The 13,632-nt window shown below is 43.7% G+C and overlaps 1 protein-coding gene across 4 annotated transcripts in view; it reads right to left on the reverse strand.

Annotated features, from left to right (window-relative positions):
• The window catches only part of ITPR2 (inositol 1,4,5-trisphosphate receptor type 2), a 533,709-nt gene that overhangs the window by 184,405 nt on the left and 335,672 nt on the right, over window positions 1-13,632 (reverse strand). The window lies entirely within an intron of this gene.

Consider the following 13,632-nt stretch of genomic DNA (forward strand, 5'->3'; position numbering starts at 1 on the left):
ATTTACCCCCCCCCCCCCCCCCCACAGGTATTCTTCCTTTAAAAGAAAACCCACAAATTTTAAACAGCTTCTCATGTGTTGGGGGCTTAATTCATGGTTTTGATTTCTGGTGGTTATGCTACTGTGTCTGAATCAAGGAACAGCCCCGAAAAGAAACACTGATCCTATGCACTGACAAAAGCTTGGAACCTCACTGAAGCATGACTTGGTCAAAAATCTGGTTCTTCTAAAAATCTCTACATGAGGAGGGATATATGGTTTCAGTCTCAAAGGCAGCAAACACCACTTCTCCTCATCAAGCAGTGGCCTGTAAAACATAGGTACAGCCAGTCATTGGGCCCAGCAACTGTGATTTGATGACACCATAGAATTATAGGGTAATCAAGTGACACTCGGGCCTGTGCAATTCAAGAGCGACACAAGCAGCGAGTGTTAGCCAAGAAGGCAAAACATATATATATACCCCCAGGTAAAATGTGGCACATGCCCTCAAGTTCAAAAGAAAATCAAGTACAATAGATTGGTTATCATTTGCATAGTACAACAGAGGGAAATACTTTACAAGTCATAAGCCTCTTTCTTCTGTGTTTACCAGATGTATGTATAGTATTATACACCTGTTTGAGCTTGGGGGTTGGAACAGAACATTGGTTGCACTTCTAGGTTCAGAACTTAAGATCTGCTGACCTATCTCTGCTCCCACTGAAGACATGGGTAAGGGAGGGTGCTGAGTGACAAGGAAAAGGCAATCAGAATGTTTTGTGATATGCCTTTGCCCCTCAATGATATGGCCTTGCAGATTTCCTCTCCTGGCACTGCTGAGGTGCTAGTAATGGAACTTCACTTTCAAATGCCAAAAGAGTTAAACTTTTAAAGGTATTTTTACTAGCAAAAGTGCCATGTTTGGAAGTCTCTGCAAAACAGTTTTCATCCTTTCCTTCTAAGTTAGAGGCCAATAATAGCTTCCTACTCTTGAATCCTAGCATTTCATCACTTTACACAAATAAACCTAATAAAGTCTTCTGAACGGTGTCATGGAAATAATTCTGAGTCACCACAGTATAAATCTAAAAGGAGAGGTTTCATAACCCTTTTCTATTAACCAAATTTGCAAAATAAAATTGAAATGTTAAACCAAGTAACATTCTGTTTTTAATAATATTCCAAAGTATATTAGCTGTCAAGCTAAAATTCAAGTCTTTTATCAATGTTGGTAGTTTAGAAGTGACAACAGTTTCTAAATGCCATGTTTCATAGGATCAGAAAACAAAAATGAAAGAGGCAATTTTACAAGTCCAAGAATTTGTTAAAGAAATTAATGAAATTTGGTTTAAATTAAACCAGCTGTTCTGAGTTAGGATAGGTGTGGAGAAAATACATGTTTTCATCCAACAGTTTCAGCTTTTTGCATTTCCACAGCTAAAGACAGATTCATGTTTATATAAAATTTAATATGCAAGCTGTTAGCCCATAATACTAAATTCCCCTTTCAGTATTTAATATTCGTTAAAACTGCTGAGTTATTTGTGATAGGAATAAGACTGCTGCACATGTACAGTAGCTGCTTTATCATAACATGCACATTTATTATGGGGTTGTTATATTTATAATGCCCAGATTCCTGCTGCTTCCAAAGAGGTGTACATGCTGTATATGATCATTGTGATGCTTCTGTTTATAGAGTGTACCTAAGAAGCTGCATGTTGTTAGATTTGAAGATGTTATGTACAGCACACATTGACCATGGAATTAAGAAAAGGCTGAAAACACTATATTATAAAGCAAGAAACTGCCCCTAGTATTTTAAGGATATTAACATCATCACTTACATCATCTCTGTGATAAATGCAATGCATCACAACACCCCATTGTTAGTTCTCTCTGACAACCAGCGAAAGCCAAGATGAATTTTCTAGTATAATGAACTAGAAGTTAGAACGTGTTACTTACAGTTCATCCAATTAATGCTTTAAAAAAATACTATCCAATGTCTAGCTTTTCTGAGAGACTCCCTAACTTACCGTATAATTATTTTTGTCATGATTTTTTAACATAAGCTGTTAATGTTAATATAGTATCCCAACAGCATGTAGTAAGACTACCACTCTGAAGAACCTAGCTAAAGCCTAAAAGGGAGTGGGAAATAATACTGAAAAAGTACAGTGCTGTCATTTAGATTAATAGCAGTTTCATATGTAATGTGTGTGTGCAGCACTGGTCACGTCATCTCAGAAATGATATTGTAAAAGAACAAGGGGTTCAGAAAGCTGATGAAAATGGGCAAACAGGCACATTCTCCCAGCAAAAGAGGAATAGAAAACTTTGGGATTGCTTACTTTGCGAAGGAGAAGAATGAGAGTACATCATATCAATGTACAAAATAACAAAAAAAAAAAAAAAAAAAAGCAGAAGGAGGAGGACACATTCAGTGGAATTAAAAGTCAATGTCATGGGGTGGCTCTAGGGGCGGCCGTGAGCCTGCTAGCGCCCCCTGCCATGCCAAATTAGGAGACCCAGCACCCTCTTATTCTTGCCCGCCACGGCTTTGCTCTTATATAGTTTAATATGGGAGGCTGCCTTTGGTCTCCTAATTTCTATGGTTGACCTGGTGCACCCCAGCCTTACGGGCTACGCGTGCCTCCTACCTCCCCTTTAGCATGCCCCAAGCCTCGCAGCTGTCCTGGACATTCTTATGTCTATAAGACCTCAGATGGTCCCTCGCCCTCTCTGGGCCCGTCCTGCCCTCTCTGGGCCCTGTCTCACACACCCTGCCCTCTCCGGGCTCGTACCCGCGCGATCGCCCTTCTTCAGGCTATTAATGGCGCCAGCCCTGTCCCGGGCCTTCACCGGCTCCCGCGCCCTATTTCAGCTTCATGCTGGCCCCTGCCCTACTCAGGGCTCCCTGGTGTACGCGCCCTTCTACGGGCGTTACCCGCACTTCCCGCGCCCCCAGCGCTGTTGCCCTGCTGTGGGCTCTGTCCCACGCCCCCGGCGCTGTCGCCCTGCTGTGGGCTTGGCCCTCTCTGGACCTATGCGCCAGCCCTGTCTCGGGCCTTCACCAGCTCCCGCGCCCTACTTCGGCTTCACGCTGGCCCCTGCCCTTCTCGGGGCTCCCTGGTGTATGCGCCCTTCTACGGGCGTTACCCGCGCTTCCCGTACTCGCGTCGCCCTGCTGTGGGCTCTGTCCCGCGCCCCTGGCGCTGTCGCCCTGCTGTGGGCTCTGTCCCGCGCCCCTGGCGCTGTCGCCCTGCTGTGGGCTCTGTCCCGCGCCCCTGGCGCTCACTGAGCCTGCACGCCAGCCCTTCCTCAGGCCTTCACCAGCATCGGGGCTCAGGTGGCCTATAGCCGTGCCTGGCCCCCTGACCCCTCACCAGAGTCCTATGCCCTCACTGGGCTATCACCCTTCTCCGGGCTGGGGTCCCAACCCCCCAAACACAGCACCTCCAGCACCCAAACTGCCGTGCCTTCAGGCACTGCTTGCCGTGCCCTTGCTGGGCACCCAGGAAAGCCCCACTCCACTGGGGAGCTCCCAATGAGGACACCGCCTCCCACTGGCGCCAACCAGCCATGCCTCCCCGGCACTGCTCGGTGCCCAAACAGGGCACCCAGGAAACCCCCAGACTATTGGGGATCTCCTGTGAGGCCTCCTCACACCCCTACAGCCTCACCCGGTCCTCCGGTAATCTACCCAGTGAACCATAAGCCAACCGGCTGTAACAAAACAATAAGCCTACCGGCTATAACATAAAGCCCAGGCCCCACCTGGCCTTCCGGTAAGGCTTCCTAGTCAGGGTTGTCTCCCCCTTTGCCATGATGCAGCTACTTGCTCTATCACTCAGCTTGGTTCTGCTGCAGAGCTCTTGCTCCTCCAGCAGCCTGAAGGTAACTACTATCCAGGCTTCGGCCTTGCTGTTTATATAAGGCCAGGCCCTGCCCCTGGCAGTCAGCTGACCCAATCAGCTGCCTTAACAACCCTCAGCTGCTGCCCCATTGATTGGCAGCTCGGCCCATTACCACCGCCAGTAGCAGGCACCCTAGTGCCCTGCTACAGTCAAGAAATTCAAAACTAATAAATACTTTTCACATAACATTATTTGATTGTGGAATTCATTGCCATAGAAAGACACTGAGGCCAAGAATTTAGCAAAACTCAAAAAAGATACAGATTCACAAGTCAGCATTACCAAAAATGAATATTGGAAGAAAGATATTTCAAGGTCTTATTGTTAAGGATTAGCCTGGGATCTCAATAGGAGAGAGAAAACCTCACTTCTGCCTACTGAGAGGCTGCTATCTGAAAAACCTGGTGCTAGTCAGTGTCAGAGACAGGACACTGGACTAAGGAGACTTCAAATCTGATCCAGTTCGGCCACTGCCATGTTCTTACTTGATATAAGGAATGTTAACGGTTCTGTTTGTAGGGTATCAGACCTATGGGACTCTCACAATACAAGACAGTGTCAAAAAGTGATTGAAATTCCCCATAGCCCCTCAGTGAATTCAGAACACAACACTACTCCCCTGAACTACACAAGTTGGAACACCTAGGTACAGCAAAATCAGAAGAAAAACTACCATCACACATGGGCAAAGATATCTCCTTTTTTAACAAGCTAGCAAATATTTAAACAAAATCTCCTCACATACATCTTCTGTACATACTTCCTCTTCAGGACTGTGTCGAAAGTAAACAGAAGCAGAAGGATTCAACCCTTCCTTTCTGAGACACATGCAGCTTTCTACATCCCAGCCTCTGCCTTTCTTTCCAGATTTGAATCAGATACTCCTATAACATGCTGGTGATGATGCATGACAACTGGAAATAAAGTTGCCCTAGTACCCACACACAGCTGCTCAAACAGGTAACTCTCCAATCTTGTCAGATGTTACATTTCCATTTACAAGTCCAAAACACATAGGGCCCCTAGTCACTGCAACATGAAGAAGAATGTCTTTGAATGGCAGCAACAGAACCTTCTCAGAGCTGGTGACACGCTATGAACACCAAAGCTCGTATTCAGCCATAAACAACACTGCCCAGGTTGTCACTTTTATTTAGTTCTTCTGATTAATTACAACTTTGCAATGACACCCATTAATTTCCAATAGGTACTAAGTTTTTTTTCTCTGTCTCTAAGTCCATCTGATGATGAAATGGCTTTTTGACCACAAAAGGTTTAGTGTCACTGGTACACACACACTTTCCTACATATTTAATGCCTTTCTCTTTTCTAAAAAGTGCAATACGTGTAAGTGTGAGTATTAATATTCTTATATGATATCTACGGCTGCCAAGTTCCAGCCAGAGACTAGAGAGATTTACAAGGTCCAATAGGGATTTGGATAGTGTTTCTCCTGCTTTGCTCTTGTTTTCCTTTTTCCCCTTGCCCAGATTAAATCTGCCCTGCTCCTCCCTTTTCTTCAAGTGTATCAGTGGTATGTTAGTGCCACACTTCTAAAACCCAAAGCTCCTCTCTTAGTAAATCCAATTCCTATTACTCTTCTTGCTTGCTCACTTGGGCATGAAACATTCCTTCTGCCCACCCTGACTACATATTTCAGAAGGCAGAAAGTGAGAAGGAGGAATGACTGACAGAGCAACGTGGGGTAGATGAAGCAAAGAGAGACAGGGACAGGCTGGACAATGCCTACTTCATACTGCATTCTACTTTACTGGATTCTACTTTCCCATTCTATTTTATACTGGAGCTTTGGCAGGCCTGTATGCTACAGATGATGTATGCTATACATTACCAACACAAAAGAAAAAGGCTCACTGAGATTATAATGGGAACAAACTGCCATTTACTCACAGATACCTTGCTAGATATCAATAACAATTCAGAAGGAAATAAAAAAGTCACATAGGGTGCCTATACATGAGCAGGGAGGCTGCTCTGACATACTGTAATTCCAGTGCCTCAGAGAAGACTCTATTAATTAATTAATTGAGTCTTGAGTCTGCTGGAGCAATTACTGCATTTCCAGCAACCTCCCGTATCTTGTGTATCGGTATCCCCGTGCTTCAAAATGGTGGCAGGAGCACTTTATTTAAGGCTCATTCAACAAGCTTAAGATAAAGCAACCCCACCACCATTTTGAAGCACAGGGACGCTGATACACTGCTCTATTTAAATGCATGCCTCCCCAAGCACATGTATAAACACCCATAGAGTAATTTCTGGGTTCTAATCCTAGAGGAATTTAAAACCTTCAACACTGAGGGAAGTCAGTCAGACATGGGCAAGAGTGGGGGGGAGGCTGCCCCTGGGCTCCACCCACTTAGTATCTAATGGCAGAGATAGAGAAGACCAGGCCGATGTTAAATTAGCCATCTGCACCTGTCATCATGCTGTCTTAGATACTGACCACCTTTGCCACCAGATGCTAAGCAAGGGCAACCTCATGTCTGGGCCTTCCAGACACAGGATGCTGATGCTGCTGTCTTATAGCAGAAGTGACACAGGCCATGGATGAAGTTCTGTTGTTTAAATGTTTGTTTAGGAAAGTTATGGGGCCCTTGAAGGGCATACTGACACCTTTAAGTTTGAATTTCTTTGCTGGAATATCCTTAATGATATTTGTAACATAAATCTGTGTTTAATTTGAATGGGTCTGGGCAACAGACATATTTATTTAAAAGGGCATAGACTTTGGATGTTACATTTGCTAGCAAAATACAAAGGCTCAAATCACTGATTAAATATGAAATTGTATATATCAATTCAAAGCCCGGTCCCTGTTAAAAACTGCCTAATGCTTAAGGCACAATAAATTGAGTCAGCATCTGGGAATGTGTGTGCTCTGACCTATGTAGGAAGGCAGATGAGGGTACCGTGTATAGGCTAGATGGTTACCATGGATACTTCACTAGTTTAAGTATGTAAGCTAAACATTACAAACAATTTCAGTGCATTAGAGTACTAGCCTCATAAAAATGTTGCAAAATAATGATGAATTCTGAGTTAACTATTATGATTTGTTTTCTGACATGTGAGTAGGAATCTCATATTGTAGGCAAAAGATAAAAGCAGAGTTAACAGGAACCTGTCAGTTTTTCCAGGCCTTACTTGAAGTCTGTTCCTGCAAAATGCTCAGTATTCCTACAGTAGATCTACACTGCAGCAACACAATGCTCTGTCTCACTGCCAAGAGAATAGGCACTCACCCATCCACTCCTGTTCCAAGAGCATCATCCCCAGAAAGTAGGAAGTGAAAATGCCTTGGTGGCACCTCAAGCTGATGCTCTTGAACTTGTCAGAAACCCTTAGTTAAAGGTTGCTATCAAATCTCTTCTCAATCTTCTCTTTTCTAAACTAAATAAGCCCAGTTCCCTCAGCCTCTCCTAAGTTACGTGCCCCAGCCCCCAAACTATTTTTGTTGCCCTCCACTGGACTCTCTCCAATTTGCCCATGTATTTTCTATAGTGGGGGGGCCCAAAACTGGATACAGTACTCCAGATGTGGCCCCACTAGTTTAGCATAGAGTGGAATAATTCCTTCCCTAGATCTGCTTGCATTGCTCCTACTAATACAGCCCAGTATGCTGTTAGCCTTCTTAGCAATAAGGGCACACTGCTGACTCATATTCATCTTATTGTTTACTGGAACTCCCGGGTCCTTTTTTGCAGAGCTGCTGCCCAGCCAGTCAGTCCCCAGGCTGTAGCGGTGCATGGATTCTTCCACTGTAAGTGCAGGATTTCACACTTGCCCTTGTTGAACCTCATGACATTTCGTTTGGCCCAATCCTCCAATTTGGTGAGGTCACTCTGAATCCTAGCCCTACTCTCCAGTGTATCTACTACACTCCCCAGCTTGCTGTCATCCGTGAACTTGCTGAGGGTGCAATCCATCCCATCTTCCAGATCATAATGTGCACCCATCCACTGTGGCGAACACATATCCATGGCTGCTACTGAACACAAAGGAGTTGCTGGTGTGGAGTCCCTCTCTGGATACAGCTCTTAAGCCCTATGTTAAAAGTGTTGCCTATATTAGGTTAATATTTGCAGGAAAAAGGAGATGCACCCAAAGTTAAAATGTTTCTTCCACGGATTAGAAAAAAATTTCCTTGGGGACAGTTTCTCTCAGAACTGCCTACTTCAGGGTTAACTGTACTGTATGTCATTTCGCTAAATTAAAAGGCCAACAATTTAATATTAATACAATGTCATCAAGCATCTGGGTTCCCTTGTAATTAAATATGTGGGAGGATACCAAGACTACCTGAAGTGCAAGCCAGGTTGCACAATGCCTTCAGCAACCTTTGGGCCATATTCAAGAGAGGACATCAATGTTGTCAGCTCAAGAAGCCATCAGACAAGATTATCTCCTCACCTAAATACCATTCCAATTAGCAGGTGGCTCCTCAGAGTGAAAAAAGGCATGTTTTATGTCAGTGGATCAGATAAGAAAGGCTATTTGCACACCACATCCCTCCCCCATCACCAAACTGTTTGACACAGAGTTCAAAATATTCAATAACTTTTCAGCCAGACAATGCATTTATCTCCTCTTCCCAGTGAGAGCCATCATAGGACATCCCCTGAAAAGATACCTACTAAATTACAAATTCACAGAGCTGGATAGTGAGTTGATCCAGTGAATAATCATGACTGTACGCCAGTCCCTGGGCTGTTGGGCACCCACACTGTTTAAATCTGACTAAACACAGTTTGCATTAACATTACTATTATTCTTTTTCCAGTTGAATGATCAATGTATGTGCAGTAATACTGCATATGTCAGTTCCCTCTGGCAATGTGTGGCATTTAAACAACACAGCACTTGCAGTGTTTCTATTTACAAACAAAGTAAACATGGAAGTTCAATATATGTACCTCAAATTCAGAGGCATGGACATGTCCACTTAACACAGATGATCCAATAAACCGCAGATGTGTGTAGCTATGGAGTATTTCCTAATCCAATGAAGTGATCTCATTTCACTTTTTGGAGAGCCTTCCAACACTGCAAGTGTAATGAGGAGTCATGGAATCCTCCCCAATTTTGTCTAATAACTTCTTGCAGCTGAACTTGTTCCCAGAGAAATATGGATGTGCTAACACAATCAGCTGCAAGAACAGTGAAAGGCAGTGTTAACATGGAATGAATTTATCTTTTAGGTCTAGTTTATGTGCTGTGAAACCCAAACAAGGGCTCATGAGCAAAACTATTTTCTCTTCATCCATATCTTAGACAGACTTTATTACCAGGGATCTGGGTTTTCTGTTTGCTGCAGAAAAATATGGATCTTCTCCTTAAATAGAGAAAAACAGACTTTTTCCTTTAAAGGAGAAAAATTACAATTACAGATTTTACCCTTTAAAGGAGAAAAATGCAGGAAACCATGGGTTTCCCCTTGCAGGCTGGCCAATATAGGTATTATGTTTACCCTTCTTCAAACATCCGGGAGCTCTCCCAATCACCATGAGTTTTCAAAGATGAATACTTTGTTATTTTTTATCAGAGAATTTGCAATTTTTAAAACAGAGAAAACCAGAATCCTTGTTTATCACAGAATTACACAGTTTAGCATAATGCTGTCTGTTCGATGCCTACACTTAGGTGCAGAAATAACGTTGGTCACTTAAATGTCTACATAACTAATTGTACCTTCAATCCAGATAAGCAGAAATTCAATTCACCTGTGAATGCATACAAATTGCAGGCACAAAATTAAGCTCAGTTAAGCTTGAGGTGAAATTTAGCCTGTGATACTTACCTTATTTACCATAGTTATTTGATTCCAAGATAAACTGAGTACAAGGCAATGGGGAGGCAGGGGCTGTAGGTGGCTGCTGCAGCTCCAACTGGGGGTGGAGCCAGACCCAAAGCTGGAACTACAGCTGCTGCCTGCATCCCCAGCACCTCTGCCCCCACTGCCTGCATCCCCATGCAGCCTCAGCTCCCCAAAGCCACTTCCCCTCTCCCAACACCCAGCTGCTTACTCTTGCTCCAACACCAGCAGACTCCATTCCCATTGGCAGCTGCTCCCAGGCTAGACCAGGGCCAGAGCAAACACATGATCCATGCCCCCAGGCTGGAGCAGGGATGGAGCCAGGCAGAGCTGGAGCAGGGGTAAGCAGTGAGGTCAGGGAGACAGAGGCTGCAAGCAGAGACAGGTGGGGGGAGAGGTGGTGCAGGGACAGGCAATGGGGAGAAGAGGAAAATAGTCAAGCTGTTTGACCCACCACTGCTTTTCCCACTGCAGTAATGAGTGGAGGGAGGATGATTTTTAAGATGACACTCCAATAATTATATTCTATACATGGAAAATTGTAACAAATGTATACATTTTTCATGTCTCCAACCTAAGTATTGGAGGGTTATCTTAAATTCAGAGTCATTTTGGATACAGGTAAACACAGTACCTGAATCCAACACAACCTCAAAGACAGCCCCCCAACAATTAGGCTCTATACATGGGAAATTTATAGATTTGTTATAAATTTTCATGTATAAAATCTAATTTTTGGAGGGCTGTCTTAAATTTGTCATCCCACTACTGCACTGGGGCAAGCAATGGCAGGGGAAGAGGCAGTGGGGGGCTGGTGGCAGGGGAGTCAAGTGGCCTGACCTCCACTACTGTCCCCTGGAACTTGACCCATGTGTCTCCCCTGCTGCCTGCTCCCCTTGTGATGCCTACATGCCTTCCAAGCAACTTTTCTGTGCTGTTGCCTGTGCAATCCCTCACACCTTGCCCCTACCACTTGCCCCTTCCCACCTATGTGCCTAGCACCTCCTTCCCCTCCCCATGAGGCCTGCACCTCCTGGCACCTTCCATCCCAATGTGCCCACCTGTGCCCCACTGTGACTGCCTCCCCTACCCCCCCCACCCCAGCTACTGCTCATCCCATCATGGCTCCAGCTCTAGCTCCAGCTCCGAGCATATGGTTACTCCAGCCCCCACCCAGTCAGGCAGCAGTGGTTGTGACGGCAGCAGCTCCAGCCCCAATGCCTGTACTCGGATCCAAGTCAAGGGGCTTCCCCCCCACCCACTGAATGGGGAAAACAACCTCTTCTTGGATTTGAGTAAATACAGTACTTAAAGGGGTAGCTTAGGGAAAGTTTATATTGAAGATAGTTACTGGTTTCTCGTTAAACATTCCTTATTAATGTTTGCAAGCCTCATATTACAGTGTTGTGATAGGTCACAGGGGTGGGCAATTATTTCAGGCGAAGGGCCACTTACTGAGTTTTGGGAAGCCATCAAGGGCCACATGACAGGCAGCCAGAGGCAGATACATCTTAATTTTCTAAATTTTTTAGGGGCTCCGCAGGCCAGATGAAATGGCCTGTGTGCGGGCCACATTTTGCCCACCCCTGCAACAGGGTATAAGGACCAGAAGACAACTAAATGAAAGTGCAGACAATTAATCATTACTGCTTATGGGATGTTGTGAGATGGAGATTGATACAATAAAAGAATTAACTTCAGGTAAGAAGCAAGGTTTTTAGTGGTCCTTTTTATGGAAGCAACTAGATAGTTAGGAGTGATTTTAGACAAGCTTTTGGACAGACAGTGCCCTCCTTCAGATCACTTGCAGCTGAAGAAGAAACCTGACAAATGGCACTTTGTACCCTAAAGCTTGCCCAACATCTCTAACAATTATAAAGTTGGACCAATAAAAGAAATCACTAAAAAACCCTTGATTCTCTTGATTTCCCTGGACCATTGTAATTATAACATTCCCACCTTACTTTAGGAAAAGAGGGCAAACTTGGTCAAGTTTGTCCCTTTAGTCCTGCTCAAGTGACACAAAAGGGTGTGCAAATCACCAGGAAGCATAAACCAATGCAGTCCGCACAGGGAGTAGGAAAGATGTGGCTGGAGTGTATGCTGTACCCAGCCCACTAAAGTCAGTGAAAATCTCACTGTTCCCAATGGCTCCAAGACAGAGCCCTATCTGCCTGACTGACTATTTCCTTTGCCATGATCCTTTCAGCACAAAAAACAACCTGGCCCACAACATCTACTTCCAAAGCCCACACCAAAAGGGTGACAACTAAATTAGATTTCTAATGTAAAAATAATAGAATTTAGTAAAATGGGCAGGAGAACATTTGTCTTTGTTTTGTAAAAATATTTTATTTTAAAATTGATACTTTACCCTGGATTAGATTTTAAGCAGACCAACAAAATTGCAAGAAAATTAATTTTAATAACAACAGGTTTGGGAACGAGAAAAGGCCAGGAGACTAAAACTACGAACAATTTTCATCTTCAAGCAGACACTGTGGTACATTTCTAAACATCACACTGTGCCACTGCATGAGTTGTAAAGAGGAAGTGTCACCTGATTTCCTGGACTCTTTCTGTGCCATAATTTTAACATTAAACAGAAGGTTTTTACAATATTTAATTAAGCCCACCACTGGCTGAGATTTATCATCAGTGCTAGCCCCTCTAATGAAGACAACAGGATTGATTTACAGGAAACCTTTCACTAGTTGGTGTTTTCTTTGAAAAATAATCCCACTCCTTATTTATAAGCTGCTAGCCTTGCTGTAGGTGATAATTATGTTGTGGGTAAATTGCTATTTTTTTGCCTGGCAGCCTGCAGCCCTGGCACATGCAATTCCAGCTTGGTCTGGAAATAGCATCACATCAAACAATCTCTAGTGTCTTATATAACCAGCTACAACTCTTTGAAACCTGTCAGCTCCAGTGACTTGCTATGTGCAGTTCCACTTCTCAGACATTGGCTTCATGTCATTTATTAGCCAACTACTGAGAACTGAGGGTATTTTTAGGGAAAATCTGGAGGCCTCATCTTTAGGCCAATTTAAATCTTTGAAAGAAAAAACAATCCTGTTTCTGAACAAGAACTCTGTGCTTAACTTACTGGAGACTAAAGGCCTGTTTCAAATCCCAGTTACTTAGCCTATATTTGGATTTATACTTCAAAATTAAAATCCATGATGAAATGCAACCAAATCTGAAGTTCCCCCATCTGGCAGAAAGATTCTGCGATCATGTTGATCACATTATGAACAGTATCTTATTCTATGTGTAGCTCCCTAGACTTTGATAGGGCTGCTCTTTGAGTAGAGAACCATTCAGCATAAAGACAGTGATGTCTGTCCTTGTGTTTGTAACTGTATGTCATAATACAACATTTTGGCTTCTATTCGATCCAGGAAAATACAAAACAATGCCAGACTCTCCTTGTGCCTCAAGAAGGGTGTTTGTGCCCAAAAGCTTGCAAAGAACAATTTGTCCAACTATTTATTTGGTCTAATAAAAGATATCACGTTTACCCAAAGAGCCTTGTTGGTCATAATACAATACACTTAGCCACATAATCTTTGCATTTCCTATGTGATAGCAAAACAAGTCTATTGTACTTTAACAAGAAATGCTATAACTGGGCCACTGGAGGATTGTTGTTCTGCATTACGGAATTATTTCTCTTCCCCACTCCCTATATGAATTTGTAAATGAATTTCCACCACAAAAACACTCAAACCATACTCTTTCCAATCAAAACTAAAATGATACCCAAGCGAGTAACATAGACAGAGCCAGTGGAATTTGGTTCTGAAGAGAAAGCACTCAGGGTGACACACACACACACACACACACACACACACACACACACACACACACACACACACACACACACACACA

The sequence above is a fragment of the Gavialis gangeticus genome, unplaced genomic scaffold (assembly GCF_001723915.1).
Source record: "Gavialis gangeticus isolate Ggan-Ray unplaced genomic scaffold, GavGan_comp1, whole genome shotgun sequence".
Classification (NCBI taxonomy): Eukaryota; Metazoa; Chordata; order Crocodylia; family Gavialidae; genus Gavialis; species Gavialis gangeticus.